Raw genomic sequence first — 19,875 nt, forward strand, 5'->3', positions numbered from 1 at the left:
TTTCTGATCGAGATGATCCGATTATATCTATAAGATACTTAGTCAGTTCAAGGAAGAAACTTGCACTTGGATCATTGGGATCAACGCTTTTTTCCCCATTCAAGAGGCACAGCCGTTGATTCCTATCCATAGAACAGTTTCTGTCCGGAATTTAAATTTTTTTTTTCTATCGTAAAAACAAAAGTTTGAGTCTCGATTTACGGATCCATCAGTCCAGCCTAACCCCATCCAATCCCATGGGTTAGCCAACCGCCCAACCACTGTAGTGATGGGATCCAATTAAAAATTTGGTTAGGTTTTGTCCCGGGTACCAAGGAAAAGAGTTCCAAGGCCCCCTAGCCGGATGTTCATGCAAAATAAAACTAGTCACACCACTCACACACCCAATATGAAATTGCCTTTTTTTCAACCAGATTCAACCAGTTTAAAACAATCCTTTAATAAAACCATAGTATCATTGATCACCATCTTCCAATTTATCCAATTGATTCTTAATTTCCCATCATTCCTTCATCAGAGTATCTATGGCATCATTGGCAACTAGAACGCTCAGGAGCCGTTTCGATAGTTCCTAGCCCATAATACTTGGCAATATAACCACTTAACAAGATGGACTCTCGTTGAAGATCAGCAAGATCAACCAACAGATCCATATAAGGAGCCATGGACTCATCCATTGAAGACCAGCAAGGTCAATCAACCAGATCCATGCTCGATTTCAGAAAACAACTCCAACTCTGTTCCAATATCTTCCTCGACGCACGCGTGGGTATCCTAGGCAACCCAGAGCCCGAGCACCGTATGGTCAGCACCCTCTAGGATCCTTCGCAGGTAACCTAGCGCTTCACGCATAGGCCGCTTCCTTGGCCCCTCATCCACCGTACCGGAAGCTCACCATTTTAATCGCACCGAGGCTGGTCAAGACCTCGGCCGACCTTGCTACGCGAGACGTCCTTCATTGACTCCCCGTCAGCAGTTGCAACTTTCTCATCACGACCTTAATCACAAGACGGTCAAAATGCTCCCCCCAGCATTCTTGACATAAAACAATCATTTACAGACAGCATTTACAAACAGTTTACAATACAATTTCTATTTTAACTTTCATTTTGCCACATTATCCCTCCTCAATCTACATTACTTATTCCATATTCCATTTATATGTATACTCATCCCATCACATCATTTCCATCTCATCACTTCAGATTCCCTCACATCACAATCGTATATTCACATCCATACATCCACAACTATATGCGTACATTCACATCTACATGCATACATCTACATCCCTATGCATACATTCACATCCACATTCACATTCACCTCCATACACCTACATCTACATGCATACATCCACTCCACATTCACATCCACATCTATACATCTACATCTACATGCATACATCCACCTCTACATCCACATCTACGTCTATACACCTACATCTACATGCACACATCCACCTCTACATCCACATCTACGTCTATACACCTACATCTACATGCATACATCCACCTCTACATCCACATCTACGTCTATACACCTACATCTACATGCATACATCCCCATCCACATCCACCTCTACATCTATACATCTACATCTACATGTATACATATACATCTCCATTAACAACTACATCTACATGCATACATCCATATCTCCATTCCCATCTACATCTATACATCTACATCTACATGCATACATCCATATCTCCATTCCCATCTACATCTATACATCTACATCTACATGCATCCATCCACCTCCACATCCACATCTACATCTATACATCTACATCTACATGCAACATCCACATCTCCATGCATAATAAAATTCTTTTAATTAATCTAGGATGATAGTTCCTAGAATATGGTAGGAATTCCTCTTTTTATACTTTGAATGAATTTATTTTATGCGTAATTTCTATAAAAATTTTGCCATAGCTCCGCTACTATGACTGATAAATCTCAATTTTTTTTCTAAGGGATAAAGCTCATTATTAAAGAAATAATTAGAATGGTCCCTAATTGGATCATCAATCCATAATGGTCTCTAATTGGATCATTAAGAAAACAATTAGAATGGTCTCTAATTGGATCATCAATCCACAATGGTCTCTAATTGGATCATTAAGAAAACAATTAGAATGGTCTCTAATTGGATCATCAATCCATAATGGTCTCTAATTGGATCATTAAGAAAACAATTAGAATGGTCTTTAATTGGGTCATCAATCCATAATGGATTGAATCATCAATGTGCATAAACTAAAAGCATAGCAAAAAGCCATTAATTTGGCCTCAAGCATAGCTTAATCTTGGATTAAGGAAAAGCTTTATGAAAAGCTTCATTTGGATTGAGAATGGGTCGTGAGTATGACCATTTCTTGAGTGAGAGAGAGAAATTATAAAAACCATTAGAATTTAAATATAAGTGGAAATTAACTTCTATAGCATTTATTAAATTATGTAACTCTTCACTACTATTCACCAATTAACTTCAATAGCATTAAAAAAAAAAACCATACCAATTAAACTTCTCAAGCTTGAGAGGGGTTGAGAAGAGAGAATCATTGAGAAATCATAGAAAAGATCAACATTCAATATACTTACCTTATGATTTGCTTGATTCTTTATTCACGGTAGAGGCCCCCAACCAATCAATTGGTTTAGTATGTTGATGGAGCCACCAATGGGGATTGAATAAAGAGGGAAGTATCAAAAACTAGTGAAATATTAAAGAATTCACAGTTCTTGGCTTAGGTAGAGTAGAGTAACAAGGCATAAGACACTATATATTTTAGCTTAGGTGGAGTAGAGTAACAAAGCATAAGACTCTATCTAATTTGGCTTAGGTGGAGTAGAGTAACAAGCACAAGAGACTATATATTTTGGCTTAGGTGGAGTAGAGTAACAAAGCATAAGAGATTATATTTTGGCTTAGGTGGAGTAGAGTAACAAAGCATAAGAGACTATATTTTGGCTTAGGTGGAGTAGAGTAACAAAGCATAAGAGACTATATTTTGGCTTAGGTGGAGTAGAGTAACAATGCATAAGACATTATATTTTTTTCAACAAGGGGAGGCTTCTATTTATAGGAAAATTTGAGCTCCTAACCAAACAAACTGATTCTAGAATTTTCCAAGTCAGTTTGGTTGAATTTGGACTAGATTTGGACCTAGTTTGGTTACTTTTTGATTCGGTTTGGTTCCATTTTGATTTGGTTTGGTTCAAGAGAGATGAGAGATAAAAATATCACACTATTTTTGAGTTTAAAACTCATTCAAGCATGTGAAATATGCACCTCCTTTAAAGAATTCCCCTTCCTTACATATGTGTCAAAATTTTATTGCTCATAGTTTTTTACTAATAAACCTTGTACATTTTCAACTCTTCATCTTATGTGAAATGTGCACCTCCTTTAAAGAACTCCTCTTCCTTACATATGTGTCATAGTTTTTTTACTAATAAACCTTGTACATTTTCAACTCTTCATCTTATGTGAAATATGCACCTCCTTTAAAGAACTCCCCTTCCTTACATATGTGTTTATTTACTAATAAACCTTGTACATTTTCAACTCTTCATCTTATGTGAAATATGCACCTCCTTTAAAGAACTCCCCTTCCTTACATATGTGTTTATTTACTAATAAACCTTGTACATTTTCAACTCTTCATCTTATGTGAGCATTTACTCATTTTTGGGTATCTTCTTTTACAATTTGGATTTATCTCCTCCCTACACATGGATTGATGCTATTGGCCCATAGGAACCTTAATTGGACCATAGTCTAAAGATTTATGAAAATCTAGACCCTTAGGCTAAGGTTCTTTATACCTATTTCCAATTAATTCCAATTGCACCTTGGAAATTTTTCTTTAAATTTCTGTTTCAGGGGAACTCATCTGAATTATAAGAGATATTTTTCTATCCAAAAATATTCAAAATCTGAATATTCTCTCTCTAGAATATTTTCTCTCTCTAGGTTAAAACAACCACAAACAAGATCTCTTATATTTCAGAAAAGGGAATTGATTACAGGGGAATATACTAGACATCAAAAAGGGGGTTGGGGGAGGAATCTTACAATTGCCCACCAAAAGATATTGATGCGTGAAGACTGAGTAGAATGGGAAGCCTTAGTTAGGCTCTTTGGCAAGGTTTGCCATACATATATATTCCAGTTGGAATCCACTGGCTATGTTGCCAGGTAAATGTAGTGACCTGCATGTAAACCGTTAAACAGAGAAGGAAAAGAGTATTTTTGAAGGTAGAGACCACCTATAACTAGCCCACCAAAGGCACTATGGCTATGAGTCAAGCTCCAACCTCAATCTAAACAAGCAATTATATCTTTAAGACTATCAACCAGAGGCACATTGATGGCGAGAATTGTTTGAAGACTTTCCTTATCCTTATCTAGCTCAGCCAAAAGCTTAACCCAATCATTAAAGGACAGGAGTTGTAGAAGAGAGCCATGTTGGCACTGCTCTTCTGGAACTGAGGACACGATAATATCTTGTGCTTCTTCGGTCTTGATGCATGCGAAAACATGCTGGCAGGCTTTTGACGGTGAATGGTCTCAGGATGAATCTCTGACCCCCTGAAAAGGGGTAAAATCTATGAGACATAAAACATAGTATTAGTCAAAATAAAGGTACTGTAGAAGCTACACTTCCTAAAACCAGCCAACATAAGGGCACCACGGCAAGCTTCAACCTCAATCGGCATACAATTCAATCTTTAAGACTATCGGCTAAAAGCACAATGATAGCGAGAATTGTATAAATACGGCTCAGGTATAAAGAGTTTGAGTATGAGTATGTGGACTATCTCCAAAGAGAGTAGCCCCTATAGCTAGAGTGTGTGTTTTTGTTTTGAACATAATACAATACCCTACAGCTGAATACCAAATTCAAAAGACACTCTATACTCAAGATATGAATGGAAACATGATATATTTCATCATCTGTGTAATACGTCATGTTTTTGGAGCACTGAGTGTCTCAAGTAAAACTTCAAGATGAGATTTAGATCTAGTGAGAGAAAAAAAACACAACAAGCCGAGGCAGATCCTCGGCAGAGAGAAACCCTTTTTCACACATGCAATCCGGAGAAGGTGAGTCCTGTTACCTACATCCATACAAACAGACAAACAAAAGTGTTAGTCTAGATGTGTTTTGCAGGTGTCAGGGGTCTCAACCACTTGTCATCAATGTCACTCAACACTACACATGTCATAGGTCTCTATATACTAAAGAAATTCACAACACAAGTTATATCAAGAAAGCAAGCTGTACCCAATCAATGCAGCCATCGATTAGACCAAGAGCATTGAGAGAATACCATTATCAAAATTAAGATTTCTCTTTTACCCATTAATCATTAGAAGTGAAAGTCCAGAGGACGTTTATCCCAAAAGATGAAAGCAAATAAAGTCCCGAATACAGAGCTCCTATGTTAACAATACCTACAGCATACTAGTAGTCATACCCTATCTGCCCCAAGTAGTAAGCCAGGGTTTACCATACATCATGAAGCCAAGTAGATTATTTAGTACATAAGCCACAGGTTCAGATGTGTAACCATTCTGATGAGATCAGATAACGGCATGTAGTCTGTACAAGTAATGCATATTCCACAAGCATTTATCTCTTATGTGCTATGTAATCATTAGTGAAAAGCAAAGGGTTTTATAATAGAGCTCCATTATCCAAATTAAAGACATTGTGCAACCATATCAGGTAAAAACAGAAATTCAAATATACATGGCACCTGTGAAGAAGGCACACCGATCATATAGTAAGCAATAGAGCCATGATCACAAAACATACCCAAAGGGCTAAGTGAGGGACCTGAGCTTAAAGCAATACACAAGCAGACTAGTGAGTGTGTGCCACTCACCCCAAATTTGTCTTGATTTATAGCAAATCCTCAGTCGAGGCATCTTCATGCATCAGCAGCCCATGTGGCCTCTCATCATTGCAGGCATATAGTGGAGCCTTCTATAGAGCTGTCCAAAAGCAAAAAGGGCACCATTATCTTCTCTGTGTAGTGTTACCCATCTCCTCATTCTAGAGCCAGAGTTAGGTTTAATATGATAACAATAAAGTTACTCAAATTGTGTTAACCAATAAGTTATATTTTGGGACTCCTCCAAGTCAAAGTATAAAGCCTGGTGCCCACATTAAAGTAAAAAGGTTATCCCAAGCAATAAATAAGAAAGGTTTGACATTATGAGACAGGTATGATGTGTGTATTGTGTGTGTGTGTGTGTGTGTGTGTGTGTGTGTGTGTGTGTGTGTTCTATAGCAATAAAAAAGCCAAACTCATTTATGGTCTCCAGATGAAAATCTTCAAGAATGATTTCTTGGAGTCACTACATGGTTTATGTGAGCACGATCCATCTTTTAGAGAGGTCTGGCACGCTGTACGCGAAGCTAAAAAGAAATCTCAATTCATACCAGAAAATGAATAAAACAGAAATTCTAGCCTTTAGTCATTAAGTGACCCAATATAGGGTTAAAGAACATGTTCAACACTACCCACAAGTTCCCAAAATTCTATGAGAAACAGGTTAGAAAATTCAAGGGTCCAATAAAAACCCTTAGTTTAGAAAAATATTAGGTAGCAAAATTGTATAAGTTAAGAAAGATATAGGGGTGTGTTTGTGTACCCACCCCTGACCCGGGCATAGGCTCCGCAGCACAAGTGGAGCGATAGGCTACTACTTGCGTGGATAGCCTATTGCCCACCAAAAGATATTGATGCGTGAAGACTGAGTAGAATGGGAAGCCTTAGCTAGGCTCTTTGGCAAGGTTTGCCATACATATATATTCCAGTTGGAATCCACTGGCTATGTTGCCAGTTGGAATCCACTGGCTATGTTGCCAGGTAAATGTAGTGACCTGCATGTAAACCGTTAAACAGAGAAGGAAAAGAGTATTTTTGAAGGTAGAGACCACCTATAACTAGCCCACCAAAGGCACTATGGCTATGAGTCAAGCTCCAACCTCAATCTAAACAAGCAATTATATCTTTAAGACTATCAGCCAGAGGCACATTGATGGCGAGAATTGTTTGAAGACTTTCCTTATCCTTATCTAGCTCAGCCAAAAGCTTAACCCAATCATACAGGAGTTGTAGAAGAGAGCCATGATGGCACTGCTCTTCTGGAACTGAGGACACGATAATATCTTGTGCTTCTTCGGTCTTGATGCATGCCAAAACATGCTGGCAGGCTTTTGACGGTGAATGGTCTCAGGAGGAATCTCTGACCCCCTGAAAAGGGGTAAAATCTATGAGACATAAAACATAGTATTAGTCAAAATAAAGGTACTGTAGAAGCTACACTTCCTAAAACCAGCCAACATAAGGGCACCACGGCAAGCTCCAACCTCAATCGGCATACAATTCAATCTTTAAGACTATCGGCTAAAAGCACAATGATAGCGAGAATTGTATAAATACGGCTCAGGTATAAAGAGTTTGAGTATGAGTATGTGGACTATCTCCAAAGAGAGTAGCCCCTATAGCTAGAGTGTGTGTTTTTGTTTTGAACATAATACAATACCCTACAGCTGAATACCAAATTCAAAAGACACTCTATACTCAAGATATGAATGGAAACATGATATATTTCATCATCTGTGTAATACGTCATGTTTTTGGAGCACTGAGTGTCTCAAGTAAAACTTCAAGATGAGATTTAGATCTAGTGAGAGAAAAAAAACACAACAAGCCGAGGCAGATCCTCGGCAGAGAGAAACCCTTTTTCACACATGCAATCCGGAGAAGGTGAGTCCTGTTACCTACATCCATACAAACAGACAAACAAAAGTGTTAGTCTGGATGTGTTTTGTAGGTGTCAGGGGTCTCAACCACTTGTCATCAATGTCACTCAACACTACACATGTCATAGGTCTCTATATACTAAAGAAATTCACAACACAAGTTATATCAAGAAAGCAAGCTGTACCCAATCAATGCAGCCATCGATTAGACCAAGAGCATTGAGAGAATACCATTATCAAAATTAAGATTTCTCTTTTACCCATTAATCATTAGAAGTGAAAGTCCAGAGGACGTTTATCCCAAAAGATGAAAGCAAATAAAGTCCCGAATACAGAGCTCCTATGTTAACAATACCTACAGCATACTAGTAGTCATACCCTATCTGCCCCAAGTAGTAAGCCAGGGTTTACCATACATCATGAAGCCAAGTAGATTATTTAGTACATAAGCCACAGGTTCAGATGTGTAACCATTCTGATGAGATCAGATAACGGCATGTAGTCTGTACAAGTAATGCATATTCCACAAGCATTTATCTCTTATGTGCTATGTAATCATTAGTGAAAAGCAAAGGGTTTTATAATAGAGCTCCATTATCCAAATTAAAGACATTGTGCAACCATATCAGGTAAAAACAGAAATTCAAATATACATGGCACCTGTGAAGAAGGCGCACCGATCATATAGTAAGCAATAGAGCCATGATCACAAAACATACCCAAAGGGCTAAGTGAGGGACCTGAGCTTAAAGCAATACACAAGCAGACTAGTGAGTGTGTGCCACTCACCCCAAATTTGTCTTGATTTATAGCAAATCCTCAGTCGAGGCATCTTCATGCATCAGCAGCCCATGTGGCCTCTCATCATTGCAGGCATATAGTGGAGCCTTCTATAGAGCTGTCCAAAAGCAAAAAGGGCACCATCATCTTCTCTGTGTAGTGTTACCCATCTCCTCATTCTAGAGCCAGAGTTAGGTTTAATATGATAACAATAAAGTTACTCAAATTGTGTTAACCAATAAGTTATATTTTGGGACTCCTCCAAGTCAAAGTATAAAGCCTGGTGCCCACATTAAAGTAAAAAGGTTATCCCAAGCAATAAATAAGAAAGGTTTGACATTATGAGACAGGTATGATGTGTGTATTGTGTGTGTGTGTGTGTGTGTGTGTGTTCTATAGCAATAAAAAAGCCAAACTCATTTATGGTCTCCAGATGAAAATCTTCAAGAATGATTTCTTGGAGTCACTACATGGTTTATGTGAGCACGATCCATCTTTTAGAGAGGTCTGGCACGCTGTACGCGAAGCTAAAAAGAAATCTCAATTCATACCAGAAAATGAATAAAACAGAAATTCTAGCCTTTAGTCATTAAGTGACCCAATATAGGGTTAAAGAACATGTTCAACACTACCCACAAGTTCCCAAAATTCTATGAGAAACAGGTTAGAAAATTCAAGGGTCCAATAAAAACCCTTAGTTTAGAAAAATATTAGGTAGCAAAATTGTATAAGTTAAGAAAGATATAGGGGTGTGTTTGTGTACCCACCCCTGACCCGGGCATAGCCTCCGCAGCACAAGTGGAGCGATAGGCTACCACTTGCGTGGATAGCCTATTGCCCACCAAAAGATATTGATGCGTGAAGACTGAGTAGAATGGGAAGCCTTAGTTAGGCTCTTTGGCAAGGTTTGCCATACATATATATTCCAGTTGGAATCCACTGGCTATGTTGCCAGTTGGAATCCACTGGCTATGTTGCCAGGTAAATGTAGTGACCTGCATGTAAACCGTTAAACAGAGAAGAAAAAGAGTATTTTTGAAGGTAGAGACCACCTATAACTAGCCCACCAAAGGCACTATGGCTATGAGTCAAGCTCCAACCTCAATCTAAACAAGCAATTATATCTTTAAGAGTATCAGCCAGAGGCACATTGATGGCGAGAATTGTTTGAAGACTTTCCTTATCCTTATCTAGCTCAGCCAAAAGCTTAACCCAATCATTAAAGGACAAGAGTTGTAGAAGAGAGCCATGTTGGCACTGCTCCTCTGGAACTGAGGACACGATAATATCTTGTGCTTCTTCGGTCTTGATGCATGCCAAAACATGCTGGCGGGCTTTTGACGGTGAATGGTCTCAGGAGGAATCTCTGACCCCCTGAAAAGGGGTAAAATCTATGAGACATAAAACATAGTATTAGTCAAAATAAAGGTACTGTAGAAGCTACACTTCCTAAAACCAGCCAACATAAGGGCACCACGGCAAGCTCCAACCTCAATCGGCATACAATTCAATCTTTAAGACTATCGGCTAAAAGCACAATGATAGCGAGAATTGTATAAATACGGCTCAGGTATAAAGAGTTTGAGTATGAGTATGTGGACTATCTCCAAAGAGAGTAGCCCCTATAGCTAGAGTGTGTGTTTTTGTTTTGAACATAATAAAATACCCTACAGCTGAATACCAAATTCAAAAGACACTCTATACTCAAGATATGAATGGAAACATGATAAATTTCATCATCTGTGTAATACGTCATGTTTTTGGAGCACTGAGTGTCTCAAGTAAAACTTCAAGATGAGATTTAGATCTAGTGAGAGAAAAAAAACACAAGCCGAGGCAGATCCTCAGCAGAGAGAAACCCTTTTTCACACATGCAATCCGGAGAAGGTGAGTCCTGTTACCTACATCCATACAAACAGACAAACAAAAGTGTTAGTTTGGATGTGTTTTGCAGGTGTCAGGGATCTCAACCACTTGTCATCAATGTCACTCAACACTACACATGTCATAGGTCTCTATATACTAAAGAAATTCACAACACAAGTTATATCAAGAAAGCAAGCTGTACCCAATCAATGCAGCCATCGATTAGACCAAGAGCATTGAGAGAATACCATTATCAAAATTAAGATTTCTCTTTTACCCATTAATCATTAGAAGTGAAAGTCCAGAGGACGTTTATCCCAAAAGATGAAAGCAAATAAAGTCCCGAATACAGAGCTCCTATGTTAACAATACCTACAGCATACTAGTAGTCATACCCTATCTGCCCCAAGTAGTAAGCCAGGGTTTACCATACATCATGAAGCCAAGTAGATTATTTAGTACATAAGCCACAGGTTCAGATGTGTAACCATTCTGATGAGATCAGATAACGGCATGTAGTCTGTACAAGTAATGCATATTCCACAAGCATTTATCTCTTATGTGCTATGTAATCATTAGTGAAAAGCAAAGGGTTTTATAATAGAGCTCCATTATCCAAATTAAAGACATTGTGCAACCATATCAGGTAAAAACAGAAATTCAAATATACATGGCACCTGTGAAGAAGGCGCACCGATCATATAGTAAGCAATAGAGCCATGATCACAAAACATACCCAAAGGGCTAAGTGAGGGACCTGAGCTTAAAGCAATACACAAGCAGACTAGTGAGTGTGTGCCACTCACCCCAAATTTGTCTTGATTTATAGCAAATCCTCAGTCGAGGCATCTTCATGCATCAGCAGCCCATGTGGCCTCTCATCATTGCAGGCATATAGTGGAGCCTTCTATAGAGCTGTCCAAAAGCAAAAAGGGCACCATCATCTTCTCTGTGTAGTGTTACCCATCTCCTCATTCTAGAGCCAGAGTTAGGTTTAATATGATAACAATAAAGTTACTCAAATTGTGTTAACCAATAAGTTATATTTTGGGACTCCTCCAAGTCAAAGCATAAAGCCTGGTGCCCACATTAAAGTAAAAAGGTTATCCCAAGCAATAAATAAGAAAGGTTATCCCAAGCAATAAATAAGAAAGGTTTGACATTATGAGACAGGTATGATGTGTGTATTGTGTGTGTGTGTGTGTGTGTGTGTTCTATAGCAATAAAAAAGCCAAACTCATTTATGGTCTCCAGATGAAAATCTTCAAGAATGATTTCTTGGAGTCACTACGTGGTTTATGTGAGCACGATCCATCCTTAAGAGAGGCCTGGCACGCTGTACGCGAAGCGAAAAAGAAATCTCAATTCATACCAAAAAATGAATAAAACAGAAATTCTAGCCTTTAGTCATTAAGTGACCCAATATAGGGTTAAAGAACATGTTCAACACTACCCACAAGTTCCCAAAATTCTATGAGAAACAGGTTAGAAATTTCAAGGGTCCAATAAAAACCCTTAGTTTAGAAAAATATTAGGTAGCAAAATTGTATAAGTTAAGAAAGATATAGGGGTGTGTTTGTGTACCCACCCCTGACCCGGGCATAGGCTCCGCAGCACAAGTGGAGCGATAGGCTACCACTTGCGTGGATAGCCTATTGCCCACCAAAAGATATTGATGCGTGAAGACTGAGTAGAATAGGAAGCCTTAGTTAGGCTCTTTGGCAAGGTTTGCCATACATATATATTCCAGTTGGAATCCACTGGCTATGTTGCCAGGTAAATGTAGTGACCTGCATGTAAACCGTTAAACAGAGAAGGAAAAGAGTATTTTTGAAGGTAGAGACCACCTATAACTAGCCCACCAAAGGCACTATGGCTATGAGTCAAGCTCCAACCTCAATCTAAACAAGCAATTATATCTTAAAGACTATCAGCCAGATGGCGAGAATTGTTTGAAGACTTTCCTTATCCTTATCTAGCTCAGCCAAAATCTTAACCCAATCATTAAAGGACAGGAGTTGTAGAAGAGAGCCATGTTGGCACTGCTCTTCTGGAACTGAGGACACGATAATATCTTGTGCTTCTTCGGTCTTGATGCATGCCAAAACATGCTGGCAGGCTTTTGACGGTGAATGGTCTCAGGAGGAATCTCTGACCCCCTGAAAAGGGGTAAAATCTATGAGACATAAAACATAGTATTAGTCAAAATAAAGGTACTGTAGAAGCTACACTTCCTAAAACCAGCCAACATAAGGGCACCACGGCAAGCTCCAACCTCAATCGGCATACAATTCAATCTTTAAGACTATCGGCTAAAAGCACAATGATAGCGAGAATTGTATAAATACGGCTCAGGTATAAAGAGTTTGAGTATGAGTATGTGGACTATCTCCAAAGAGAGTAGCCCCTATAGCTAGAGTGTGTGTTTTTGTTTTGAACATAGTACAATACCCTACAGCTGAATACCAAATTCAAAAGACACTCTATACTCAAGATATGAATGGAAACATGATATATTTCATCATCTGTGTAATACGTCATGTTTTTGGAGCACTGAGTGTCTCAAGTAAAACTTCAAGATGAGATTTAGATCTAGTGAGAGAAAAAAAACACAACAAGCCGAGGCAGATCCTTGGCAGAGAGAAACCCTTTTTCACACATGCAATCCGGAGAAGGTGAGTCCTGTTACCTACATCCATACAAACAGACAAACAAAAGTGTTAGTCTGGATGTGTTTTGCAGGTGTCAGGGGTCTCAACCACTTGTCATCAATGTCACTCAACACTACACATGTCATAGGTCTCGATATACTAAAGAAATTCACAACACAAGTTATATCAAGAAAGCAAGCTGTACCCAATCAATGCAGCCATCGATTAGACCAAGAGCATTGAGAGAATACCATTATCAAAATTAAGATTTCTCTTTTACCCATTAATCATTAGAAGTGAAAGTCCAGAGGACGTTTATCCCAAAAGATGAAAGCAAATAAAGTCCCGAATACAGAGCTCCTATGTTAACAATACCTACAGCATACTAGTAGTCATACCCTATCTGCCCCAAGTAGTAAGCCAGGGTTTACCATACATCATGAAGCCAAGTAGATTATTTAGTACATAAGCCACAAGTTCAGATGTGTAACCATTCTGATGAGATCAGATAACGGCATGTAGTCTGTACAAGTAATGCATATTCCACAAGCATTTATCTCTTATGTGCTATGTAATCATTAGTGAAAAGCAAAGGGTTTTATAATAGAGCTCCATTATCCAAATTAAAGACATTGTGCAACCATATCAGGTAAAAATAGAAATTCAAATATACATGGCACCTGTGAAGAAGGCGCACCGATCATATAGTAAGCAATAGAGCCATGATCACAAAACATACCCAAAGGGCTAAGTGAGGGACCTGAGCTTAAAGCAATACACAAGCAGACTAGTGAGTGTGTGCCACTCACCCCAAATTTGTCTTGATTTATAGCAAATCCTCAGTCGAGGCATCTTCATGCATCAGCAGCCCATGTGGCCTCTCATCATTGCAGGCATATAGCTGTCCAAAAGCAAAAAGGGCACCATCATCTTCTCTGTGTAGTGTTACCCATCTCCTCATTCTAGAGCCAGAGTTAGGTTTAATATGATAACAATAAAGTTACTCAAATTGTGTTAACCAATAAGTTATATTTTGGGACTCCTCCAAGTCAAAGTATAAAGCCTGGTGCCCACATTAAAGTAAAAAGGTTATCCCAAGCAATAAATAAGAAAGGTTTGACATTATGAGACAGGTATGATGTGTGTATTGTGTGTGTGTGTGTGTGTGTGTGTGTGTTCTATAGCAATAAAAAAGCCAAACTCATTTATGGTCTCCAGATAAAAATCTTCAAGAATGATTTCTTGGAGTCACTACGTGGTTTATGTGAGCATGATCCATCTTTTAGAGAGGTCTGGCACGCTGTACGCGAAGCTAAAAAGAAATCTCAATTCATACCAGAAAATGAATAAAACAGAAATTCTAGCCTTTAGTCATTAAGTGATCCAATATAGGGTTAAAGAACATGTTCAACACTACCCACAAGTTCCCAAAATTCTATGAGAAACAGGTTAGAAAATTCAAGGGTCCAATAAAAACCCTTAGTTTAGAAAAATATTAGGTAGCAAAATTGTATAAGTTAAGAAAGATATAGGGGTGTGTTTGTGTACCCACCCCTGACCCGGGCATAGGCTCCGCAGCACAAGTGGAGCGATAGGCTACCACTTGCGTGGATAGCCTATTGCCCACCAAAAGATATTGATGCGTGAAGACTGAGTAGAATAGGAAGCCTTAGTTAGGCTCTTTGGCAAGGTTTGCCATACATATATATTCCAGTTGGAATCCACTGGCTATGTTGCCAGGTAAATGTAGTGACCTGCATGTAAACCGTTAAACAGAGAAGGAAAAGAGTATTTTTGAAGGTAGAGACCACCTATAACTAGCCCACCAAAGGCACTATGGCTATGAGTCAAGCTCCAACCTCAATCTAAACAAGCAATTATATCTTTAAGACTATCAGCCAGATGGCGAGAATTGTTTGAAGACTTTCCTTATCCTTATCTAGCTCAGCCAAAATCTTAACCCAATCATTAAAGGACAGGAGTTGTAGAAGAGAGCCATGTTGGCACTGCTCTTCTGGAACTGAGGACACGATAATATCTTGTGCTTGTTCGGTCTTGATGCATGCCAAAACATGCTGGCAGGCTTTTGACGGTGAATGGTCTCAGGAGGAATCTCTGACCCCCTGAAAAGGGGTAAAATCTATGAGACATAAAACATAGTATTAGTCAAAATAAAGGTACTGTAGAAGCTACACTTCCTAAAACCAGCCAACATAAGGGCACCACGGCAAGCTCCAACCTCAATCGGCATACAATTCAATCTTTAAGACTATCGGCTAAAAGCACAATGATAGCGAGAATTGTATAAATACGGCTCAGGTATAAAGAGTTTGAGTATGAGTATGTGGACTATCTCCAAAGAGAGTAGCCCCTATAGCTAGAGTGTGTGTTTTTGTTTTGAACATAATACAATACCCTACAGCTGAATACCAAATTCAAAAGACACTCTATACTCAAGATATGAATGGAAACATGATATATTTCATCATCTGTGCAATACGTCATGTTTTTGGAGCACTGAGTGTCTCAAGTAAAACTTCAAGATGAGATTTAGATCTAGTGAGAGAAAAAAAACACAACAAGCCGATGCAGATCCTCGGCAGAGAGAAACCCTTTTTCACACATGCAATCCGGAGAAGGTGAGTCCTGTTACCTACATCCATACAAACAGACAAACAAAAGTGTTAGTCTGGATGTGTTTTGCAGGTGTCAGGGGTCTCAACCACTTGTCATCAATGTCACTCAACACTACACATGTCATAGGTCTCTATATACTAAAGAAATTCACAACACAAGTTATATCAAGAAAGCAAGCTGTACCCAATCAATGCAGCCATCGATTAGACCAAGAGCATTGAGAGAATACCATTATCAAAATTAAGATTTCTCTTTTACCCATTAATCATTAGAAGTGAAAGTCCAGAGGACGTTTATCCCAAAAGATGAAAGCAAATAAAGTCCCGAATACAGAGCTCCTATGTTAACAATACCTACAGCATACTAGTAGTCATACCCTATCTGCCCCAAGTAGTAAGCCAGGGTTTACCATACATCATGAAGCCAAGTAGATTATTTAGTACATAAGCCACAGGTTCAGATGTGTAACCATTCTGATGAGATCAGATAACGGCATGTAGTCTGTACAAGTAATGCATATTCCACAAGCATTTATCTCTTATGTGCTATGTAATCATTAGTGAAAAGCAAAGGGTTTTATAATAGAGCTCCATTATCCAAATTAAAGACATTGTGCAACCATATCAGGTAAAAACAGAAATTCAAATATACATGGCACCTGTGAAGAAGGCGCACCGATCATATAGTAAGCAATAGAGCCATGATCACAAAACATACCCAAAGGGCTAAGTGAGGGACCTGAGCTTAAAGCAATACACAAGCAGACTAGTGAGTGTGTGCCACTCACCCCAAATTTGTCTTGATTTATAGCAAATCCTCAGTCGAGGCATCTTCATGCATCAGCAGCCCATGTGGCCTCTCATCATTGCAGGCATATAGTGGAGCCTTCTATAGAGCTGTCCAAAAGCAAAAAGGGCACCATCATCTTCTCTGTGTAGTGTTACCCATCTCCTCATTCTAGAGCCAGAGTTAGGTTTAATATGATAACAATAAAGTTACTCAAATTGTGTTAACCAATAAGTTATATTTTGGGACTCCTCCAAGTCAAAGTATAAAGCCTGGTGCCCACATTAAAGTAAAAAGGTTATCCCAAGCAATAAATAAGAAAGGTTTGACATTATGAGACAGGTATGATGTGTGTATTGTGTGTGTGTGTGTGTGTGTGTGTGTGTGTTCTATAGCAATAAAAAAGCCAAACTCATTTATGGTCTCCAGATGAAAATCTTCCAGAATGATTTCTTGGAGTCACTACGTGGTTTATGTGAGCACGATCCATCTTTTAGAGAGGTCTGGCACGCTGTACGCGAAGCTAAAAAGAAATCTCAATTCATTCCAGAAAATGAATAAAACAGAAATTCTAGCCTTTAGTCATTAAGTGACCCAATATAGGGTTAAAGAACATGTTCAACACTACCCACAAGTTCCCAAAATTCTATGAGAAACAGGTTAGAAAATTCAAGGGTCCAATAAAAACCCTTAGTTTAGAAAAATATTAGGTAGCAAAATTGTATAAGTTAAGAAAGATATAGGGGTGTGTTTGTGTACCCACCCCTGACCCGGGCATAGGCTCCGCAGCACAAGTGGAGCGATAGGCTACCACTTGCGTGGATAGCCTATTGCCCACCAAAAGATATTGATGCGTGAAGACTGAGTAGAATGGGAAGCCTTAGTTAGGCTCTTTAGCAAGGTTTGCCATACATATATATTCCAGTTGGAATCCACTGGCTATGTTGCCAGGTAAATGTAGTGACCTGCATGTAAACCGTTAAACAGAGAAGGAAAAGAGTATTTTTGAAGGTAGAGACCACCTATAACTAGCCCACCAAAGGCACTATGGCTATGAGTCAAGCTCCAACCTCAATCTAAACAAGCAATTATATCTTTAAGACTATCAGCCAGATGGCGAGAATTGTTTGAAGACTTTCCTTATCCTTATCTAGCTCAGCCAAAAGCTTAACCCAATCATTAAAGGACAGGAGTTGTAGAAGAGAGCCATGTTGGCACTGCTCTTCTGGAACTGAGGACACGATAATATCTTGTGCTTCTTCGGTCTTGATGCATGCCAAAACATGCTGGCAAGCTTTTGACGGTGAATGGTCTCAGGAGGAATCTCTGACCCCCTGAAAAGGGGTAAAATCTATGAGACATAAAACATAGTATTAGTCAAAATAAAGGTACTGTAGAAGCTACACTTCCTAAAACCAGCCAACATAAGGGCACCACGGCAAGCTCCAACCTCAATCGGCATACAATTCAATCTTTAAGACTATCGGCTAAAAGCACAATGATAGCGAGAATTGTATAAATACGGCTCAGGTATAAAGAGTTTGAGTATGAGTATGTGGACTATCTCCAAAGAGAGTAGCCCCTATAGCTAGAGTGTGTGTTTTTGTTTTGAACATAATACAATACCCTACAGCTGAATACCAAATTCAAAAGACACTCTATACTCAAGATATGAATGGAAACATGATATATTTCATCATCTGTGCAATACGTCATGTTTTTGGAGCACTGAGTGTCTCAAGTAAAACTTCAAGATGAGATTTAGATCTAGTGAGAGAAAAAAAACACAACAAGCCGATGCAGATCCTCGGCAGAGAGAAACCCTTTTTCACACATGCAATCCGGAGAAGGTGAGTCCTGTTACCTACATCCATACAAACAGACAAACAAAAGTGTTAGTCTGGATGTGTTTTGCAGGTGTCAGGGGTCTCAACCACTTGTCATCAATGTCACTCAACACTACACATGTCATAGGTCTCTATATACTAAAGAAATTCACAACACAAGTTATATCAAGAAAGCAAGCTGTACCCAATCAATGCAGCCATCGATTAGACCAAGAGCATTGAGAGAATACCATTATCAAAATTAAGATTTCTCTTTTACCCATTAATCATTAGAAGTGAAAGTCCAGAGGACGTTTATCCCAAAAGATGAAAGCAAATAAAGTCCCGAATACAGAGCTCCTATGTTAACAATACCTACAGCATACTAGTAGTCATACCCTATCTGCCCCAAGTAGTAAGCCAGGGTTTACCATACATCATGAAGCCAAGTAGATTATTTAGTACATAAGCCAGGGTTAACCATACATCATGAAGCCAAGTAGATTATTTAATACATAAGCCACAGGTTCAGATGTGTAACCATTCTGATGAGATCAGATAACGGCATGTAGTCTGTACAAGTAATGCATATTCCACAAGCATTTATCTCTTATGTGCTATGTAATCATTAGTGAAAAGCAAAGGGTTTTATAATAGAGCTCCATTATCCAAATTAAAGACATTGTGCAACCATATCAGGTAAAAACAGAAATTCAAATATACATGGCACCTGTGAAGAAGGCGCACCGATCATATAGTAAGCAATAGAGCCATGATCACAAAACATACCCAAAGGGCTAAGTGAGGGACCTGAGCTTAAAGCAATACACAAGAAGACTAGTGAGTGTGTGCCACTCACCCCAAATTTGTCTTGATTTATAGCAAATCCTCAGTCGAGGCATTTTCATGCATCAGCAGCCCATGTGGCCTCTCATCATTGCAGGCATATAGTGGAGCCTTCTATAGAGCTGTCCAAAAGCAAAAAGGGCACCATCATCTTCTCTGTGTAGTGTTGTTACCCATCTCCTCATTCTAGAGCCAGAGTTAGGTTTAATATGAAAACAATAAAGTTACTCAAATTGTGTTAACCAATAAGTTATATTTTGGGACTCCTCCAAGTCAAAGTATAAAGCCTGGTGCCCACATTAAAGTAAAAAGGTTATCCCAAGCAATAAATAAGAAAGGTTTGACATTATGAGACAGGTATGATGTGTGTATTGTGTGTGTGTGTGTGTGTGTGTGTGTTCTATAGCAATAAAAAAGCCAAACTCATTTATGGTCTCCAGATGAAAATCTTCAAGAATGATTTCTTGGAGTCACTACGTGGTTTATGTGAGCACGATCCATCTTTTAGAGAGGTCTGGCATGCTGTACGCGAAGCTAAAAAGAAATCTCAATTCATACCAGAAAATGAATAAAACAGAAATTCTAGCCTTTAGTCATTAAGTGACCCAATATAGGGTTAAAGAACATGTTCAACACTACCCACAAGTTCCCAAAATTCTATGAGAAACAGGTTAGAAAATTCAAGGGTCC

This window comes from Cibotium barometz, chromosome 19, assembly GCF_041138505.1.
Source record: "Cibotium barometz isolate CiBa-2024 chromosome 19, ASM4113850v1, whole genome shotgun sequence".
NCBI lineage: Eukaryota > Viridiplantae > Streptophyta > Polypodiopsida > Cyatheales > Cibotiaceae > Cibotium > Cibotium barometz.